General features: G+C 47.0%; 1 pseudogene; it reads left to right on the top strand.

Annotated features, from left to right (window-relative positions):
- The first annotated feature begins 6,732 nt into the window (after positions 1 to 6,732).
- Positions 6,733 to 7,339, top strand: LOC103738633 (annotated as a pseudogene).
- Positions 7,340 to 7,743: the final 404 nt, after the last annotated feature.

Genomic DNA, 7,743 nt, shown 5'->3' with positions numbered 1-7,743 from the left:
AAATAGCAGTTCTTGGTTAGAGGAGAGATGGGGAGTGGGGTGTGTGAGAAGACCCAGTGGCACAGGGAGGGGCAGCCTAGGCATTTACTCACCCTGTACAGGACATAAGAACTGGGAAATGGGCTCCAGTTGCAAAGAATTAAGTCAGTTTTTCTCACCTCACCCAGAGGAGAATTAGAGTCCAGAGATCTAAAATGTGTTATTCCTTCATGCATACATAACTTAATTGGATTAAGAAATACCTAGTGGGGCTGCAGAGAGGGCTCAGGGGTTAAAGGGGTGTACTGCCCTTGCAGGGAACCCAAGTTCAGTTCCCAGCACCTAATTCAAGTGGCTCACAACTTCCTGTAACTCCACCTCTGAGGGGATCTGATGCCCCCGGCCTCCGTGGGCACCCGTGCTCATGTGCACATACTCCTGCCCCAACCCATGCAAACACATAATTAAATAAAATAAATCTTTTTTAAAAACCCACTAAAAACACCTAGGGTATTGGTGAGACACACCTTCAAGTGTGTCTGTGAGGGTGATTCAAGAGAGATTTAACTAAGGGGGGAAGACCCATCCGAATGTGGGTGGAACAGCACCGGCTCCACACCTGGGGTCCAGGACTGAATAAAAGCAGAAAACCGAGACAGTCAGCTGAGCACCAACATTCCTCTTTCTCCGCTCCCCCAACCCACCTAGATGTGGGCAAGCAGTTGAAATGGGGACAGAGAGGGTCTCCTAGAGGGTTCTTAGTCTCATTCACAAAAGAATTTAAGAATGGACCCAAACAGAAGCGTTTACAAGTTTATTAGAATCTTAGAAAAGTCCTGAGGGCAGGCGAGCTGGTCCTCTTGGCAGCCGCCTTGAGGAGGTGAATGGTGGGAAGAAGGAAAGAAAGCCGAGGAGCCCGGCAGGGTTAGAGCCCGCGTGGGGGTCAGACACAGGGCTGACCGGCAGCCACATGGCTGGGAGGAGGAAGCTTTAGAGAAAACAGTGAAGAAACACAAGATGCCTGGGGCAGCCCAAAGCCTTAAAGAAAGCATGCTTAATAAGAAAGGCATGAAGAAGACAAGGGAAAATTATGCATTTCTGAATGATTCAGAAAGGCAACAGACTTACAGACTACATGGCTGTGGCTGGTCAGAAGTTCTGCACTGCAAGGCAGGATTCCAGGCAGGAAAAATTCGCTACCTCATTAACACACCAGGTATTCTGCTTATCTATTTAGCATAACAAGGTGAACCTGCCTTCCTTGGGTGATTCTATCACCAGGTGATTGACCAGTGAGACTGGAAAGGTGGGTCCTCCAACAGATAGACTAGGGATTTCATAGTCTTGACTAGTTAAATTTATGGAGCGTTTTGTTACTCTAACACTATCTCCTGCCACCATAACAAGATCTGGTCCCACCACCATGCCTTTCCCTCTATCGTGCACTGTATCCCATGGACTTTGATCCATAATGAACTTTTCCTGTCTAAAGTTGCCTCTTGTCAGGTACTTGGTCACAACAATGAGAAAACTTCAGAAGGTGCCCAGGGATTCTGGGATCAGGAGAACTCTTTAGCCTGGAGAAGCTCCATGTGTTCCTCTCATACCCCATGGTCTGCTTCTTGATTGTCTCCCTGTCCAGTGGTGAGAGTTAAGGCTAAACCAGACTTGGTGTGGGGGGACAAGGAGAGGTCCAAGAGGTGAATTTGGAGAACGTACTAGGTTTTTATTGCTGTGTAATGAATTAATACAAGTTTAGCAGCTTAAACCAATACACACTTATCATCTCACAACTTGGTACATGTATGCATGTATACATGTTTATAGGGGTACATGTTTGCATGTGAGGGAGGACTGTGCAAATGGATGTGAAGGCCAGAGGCCAATGTCAAGTGTCTTCCTCTATCACCTTAGTTTTTGAGACAGAATCTCTCATTGAACGTGGAGTTTGCCAATTAGGCTAACCTAGCTGTCCAGCAAGGTCCAGAGATCCACCTTTCTCTGTTCCACCCCACTCCTAAGCACTGGGGTTACAAGTACATGCCACCATGCCCAGCTTTTACATGGGGTCTGGGATCTGAACTCGGGTCTTCTAGCTTGTGTAGAAGGCTTTTTACCTACTGAACTAGCTTCCTATCCCATATCACCATTTCAAGGATTAAGAACACAGTCCCATAAGACAGCAATGAAGATGTTGACCAGTTCTCCTCAGAGGTGGGTTCTCATCTGGAGGTCTCTCCATGCTCACAGGAATCAGGACCATGACACTCTTGTGGTCACAGAATGGATAGTAGTTTATTCAAAGCTAGTAAAGGAGAGAGTCTCCAGAAAGTTGACTGGTCCATCCCTATGTAATCACATAAACATGATCACATAAATCCCATGGCCTTTGACATAGTCCCTTTATTTAAATCTAGACTTGACCACTATCCATTATTAGGAGAAGGTGTGATGAAGGGAAAGGTAGAGATCAGAGGGGTCCCTTTAAAGGTTCTCATCCACAGCTGCTGCACTAAAGTTCTAGAAGGTTCTTCCCATTAATGGGGGTTAGACTAGAAGATGATAGACAACATCATCTTCCAGCACAACCATTAATCACAGCACTTTGAAGATTATTTGGTTGTATTTTGTGTATTATTGAACCCGAAAGTCTTTGGGGAAAGAAAGCTTTTGTTTGTTTGTTACCAAATCTAGCATTCCCACAGTGTGGGAATGATTTTTCTGGGAATACCTTCTGATACAACTGGGAACCTTACCTAACCTTGTAACCAAAGTTAATACGGATTTTGAGATATATTTAACACTCTCAGCTTGTTTACAATGTAAACAAACTTACAAGATCTTAGGCTCCTCTAGTAAACTAAACATATAGCTCTAATCTCTCATGACCCTTCCTTTCCCCTGACCCAGAATAGTGTGTGTGTGGTTTTGTGTATGTATGTGTGTGCGTGTGTGTGTGCATTGTGAATATATCATTGCTGAAAGCAGCAAATAGAGTTGGAAGCAACGAGTTGGAAGCAACGAATTGTCTCAGTTTATGTTGCAAACAACAGGTGATAACATCTGTTTGTGGTTGTGTGTGCTGTTCTGAGTCAGTAGGGGTCAGAGAGGGAAAATCCTTCCCTGATAAGACAAGCTCTTCATTCCTTTCCCACATCATGCTGAATGGACTGTCTCAGTAAACAGAAAGCAAGGCTTTGTTTGGGGGAACTTTCCAAGGAATGAGTTCTCAGAACAGACAGGGCTCACTCTTGATTGTAACTGATGCCAACTGTCTTTGTTCAGGCCCCACCGTATGGTGGCATCTCTCCACCATGTGCAGAAGTCCCTGAATACAAACTTCTGACAAAATGAACTGACAGCTTGGTTTTTAGATGTGTAGTTATTAATAAAATCTATGTAGGTTTCCTGAATCCCAATAGTCTTTTCCTACATACTTGTTATTCTCAATATAGCGTTTTTCTCACAAAACTTACAGATGATCTGGGACAGTTGTACCATCTCAACCCTTGAATACATGCATGCTTTCAGAATGTATGCTCGGAAGTCACAGCTTCTGTTAAACACTCCTACTTCAGAAGTGATGTTCTAGTAGATGTCTGTTTTTCAAACATAAACTTTATGGGAACTGAGCTTTGCAAACATTAGCTAACAACTCTAGGCTATAGGAAGGGTGTTATAGTTCATACTATAAATGTCTCCCAAAGCCTCGTGTGCTTGGCCAGCAGCCTGTGGCACTATTGAGAGGTGCTAGAATCTTTAAGAGGCAGAGACTGGCAGAAAGTTAAAGATTTCAGTGTGCCTTAAAAATGTTAGACCTTTACTCCCCTTCTCTCTGTCCCTTGCGTCTCCCCCTTCTCTCCTCCATTCCCTGCTCTCTCTTCTTCCTGACTATCATGAGGTAAACAGTCCCTTCTGCCCCATCTCCTGCTGCCATGATGGACCCCCTCAACACAAGTCCAAGAGCAACTGGAGCCACCACAATCTGGAACTTCAGAAATGTGACCCAAAACGAATCTTTCCTACCTCAGGCTATCTGTGTGAGGTATTTTGTTACAGTGACAGAAAGATACTAACACAAAAGGAAATTACTTATAGAGGTATTATTCCACAGACTTGGTTACAAGTATGAGTCAACTGAGGAGTGGAGAGGGGCATGTGAGACTGATCTGACTTGGAAGCACTTGTTCCTCCTTCTAGGATTCATATCTCTTTAGACCGCTCTCCTACTTCTGCATGAGGGACACAAGTGAGAGCCCTTGCAACATGAACCTTTGCAATGAAGGATGAGAAGTCGTGTCCGCACAGAGACTCTCCTGAGATATCATTCTCAGACACAAAATAAACAGTGGTGAGCACCTATAGTCCCAGAAGCTGAAGCAGGAGGAGGAGCACTTGAGCCCAGGAGTTGAAGATCAACCTAGTTAACATATCAAGATCTCATATCAAAACAACAACAAAACAGCACACAGAAAGAAGACCTATCGGCACGGTCCTCCATCTGGGGTGTTTAATACATTAAGTATTCTGCACCCAGGTCTGTGTGTTGTTTCCTGCTGGGTGTGTACCAGTTGAGCATCTATGAGATGGCAACCATGTAACGTCAAGTGGCTGGATCCCATTGCTACCTTAGAAAGCAATAGATTAATACAGTTTATTGGCATGTGTGATATGAACAGCAGCATATGCAAATGTATGATCATCTTACAAATTAAAGAAACTTATAAACCATTACACGTCCATATGTCTGGCTGTGCAAGCTGAGCTGGGATCCCCGTCATCCATGCAAAAAGCTGGTCATGGCTACATGCACCTGGGAGAGCAGGGATAGAAGGAGCATTTGGAGTTGCTGGCTGCCAGTCTATATGAAAAATGCCAAGCTCTAGGTGCAGTGAGAGACCCTGTCTCAAGGAAGTAAGGCAGAAAGTGAAGGAGGAGGACTCCTATCTTTTTCTGGCACATCTGCACACACACATGTACACACATGCATACACCCCACACACAGAGACACATAAAAGCAAATAAATGTTAACCAATCTTAAATGTTAACTATGTATGATATTAGGCTGAAATATAGCCACCCCAAACTGTCCATATTCTAATCTCTGGAACTAGTCAATATTATGAGAGATTTCAGATGTGATTAAGGACTTGGACAGGGGAGATTATCTTGACTTACTCTGGGTCCTTGAATGCAATGGCATGTATCCTCATAAGAAGAAGCCAGTAGGCAACATGACACATCATATAGCAGAGAAGGACCCCATGACCATAGGAACAGAGGCTTAGAGGACCACAGTCACCAGAAACTGAATGAGGCAAAAAATGACCTCAGCTTAGAGAAACTGATTTTGGACTTCTGACATCCCGGGTCATGTGAGATCAGACTTCTTCTGTCTTTAGTCACTAAACCATGCTCATCTGTTACAGTAGCCCCAGGGAGTAGTAAGAATACCATAAAGAAGCAAGTACAGGGCAGGATAGAGTATGAGAGGTGGTGAGGGGGTCGGGGGGGGGTGCTGTCCCAGGCAGGAGAGCCAGGGTGGGATAGAGTATGAGAGGTGGTGAGGGGGTCGGGGGGGGGGGGCGGTCCCAGGCAGGAGAGCCAGGGGGGGATAGAGTATGAGAGGGGGTGAGGGGGTCGGGGGGGGGGGCGGCCCCAGGCAGGGGGGCCAGGGGGGGTTGGGGTTGAGGGGGTGGGGGGGGGGGGGAGCGGGGGTGCTGCCCCAGGCAGGAGAGCCAGGGTGGGATAGAGTATGAGAGGTGGTGAGGGGGCAGGGGAGAGGGGGTGCTGTCCCAGGCAGGAGAGCCAGGGTGGGATAGAGTATGAGAGGTGGTGAGGGGACGTGGGAGGGGTGCTGTCCCAGGCAGGAGAGCCAGAGGGTTTCTGAGGGATGGCACAACAGCCCAGAGCTGACAGGGGAACAGAACCTGGTTCCCTACAGAGGAGAGTCGAGATTTCTCTTGATGAGGTGCTTCCCGTGAAAAGACGACGACACCTGCTTGGGAGAGTCTTGAAGATGAGCAGGAGCTCATCTTAATATTCCCAATGATCCTGGAAGAAAGATCCAGTTAAACACAGGCTATAGGGGCTCTGCATTTTGCCAGCAGGTCATATTACAGGTAAGTAACTGAGAAAATTTCAAGCAATTTTGTTTTTACTATCAGTACTAAATTCTTTATGCTATAATTATGAGAGATTTCAAAGTTTTACACCAGAATGACAGCAAGCTGGACCTGGGTAGATGCTGTGGCAATGAAACAAGACTCTGCTGGCACACCACGCTCTCCACCTGGTGAAGTCCCTACAGGGCAGAGTAGAAGGTCCGAACCAGTAACTTGGCGAGGGAACACAAGTTCAAAGAACAAATGCAAAATAAGCCTGGACTCCCTCCTCCTCCTCTTCCTCCCCCTCTGCCTTCATCCTTCTCTTCTTGCTGTCCCTCCGACACTCACCAGGACAGTGACTACAATCTTCCCAAATTTCTACTGAGACTTCAGAAATGTGACCCAAAATAACACACAGCTTACACACACACACACGCACACACACACACACACACACACACCAGGCTCTGTTGTCCCCCAGGATCTGGCACTGAAGAATCACGTGGTGCTCTGGCCAACCTGATTTTCCTGGCCCCCTGACATGCTCATCTTATGATAGCACAGCTGCTTTTCCTTCTGGTTTGGGTGACCACATGGAGTACGCAGCCCAGGACTGGACTACTTGGGCCAGGACTGAATTTCTCAATGTTTGATGGATGGCAAAGACCACAGGAAAAGCAAGCCCCAGGGACAATCTTGCGTGGGCAGTGCAGTCCCTGGAAGAAGCCCTGCTGATCCACCAACCCCAGCCAGGAAGCTCAAGGATATTTCCTACCTGTGCCGATTCAACTGGGGCCACTGTAGAGAGACAGCATCTGAACGTAACGACACATCGTCTGGGACACTGCCTCTATGCGTGTTCCCCCGTCTTGGGACCCTGGATCCAGCAGAGCTGGTGCAAAGAGCAGACAGATCTTTGAAATGCGCCTGTGCCAAGACTTCAATCAGTGCTGGTGGGACGACTGTAGCACCTCCTTCACCTGTGCAAACAACAGGCACAAGGAACTGGATGTCGGGACCTAACGAGTGCCCAGTGGGAGCCACCTGCCACCACTTCCACATCCTTCTGCCTGCTGCCCTGTGCAGGGAAATCTGGAGTCACTCCTGCAAGGTCAGCAACTATTGAGAGGACAGCTGCTGCATCCAGATGTGGCTGGACCCAGCCAGCCCTGAGCAACCCAAGGAGGAAGTGGCAAAGTTCTATGCTAAGACCATGGGTGGAGTAGGGCTCCCTGAGGCCTGCTGCTCGTGAACGGCCTGTCTGGCTGCTCAGTGGAGTTCCTTTTACTGCCTGATTCCTGGATGTCTCTGCCTAATTTAACCTCCCAGCTCCCAGTCTCCTTTGCGGTGGGGCCTCACAAAGCCAGTTTAAATAACCCAGATATTTTTTAAAGGTGAGACTTTCCATCCTCACGTTACATGAGAATGGCTCAGTGAAAGAATACTGTTGCTAATAACAAAAAGGAAACATTTTGATTATAAGTGCTGAGTAGACAGAAAAGACAAGTGAAGGATCCATAGCGTATGTTATCAACTTAAACCAACTGAAGAGGAGGGGATTGTTGTCACAGGGAGCTAATCACAAGTACCCAGCAGCATTCCACCATTACCCTCACCACGCTGAAAGCTAACTGAGGGATGGTCTCCGTGAAGTGT

Source organism: Nannospalax galili, unplaced genomic scaffold (genome assembly GCF_000622305.1).
Source record: "Nannospalax galili isolate Female #2095 unplaced genomic scaffold, S.galili_v1.0 scaffold1579, whole genome shotgun sequence".
NCBI lineage: Eukaryota > Metazoa > Chordata > Mammalia > Rodentia > Spalacidae > Nannospalax > Nannospalax galili.
The sequence above is the reverse complement of the archived record's forward strand: the minus strand, read 5'-3'. Positions and strand labels throughout refer to the sequence as shown.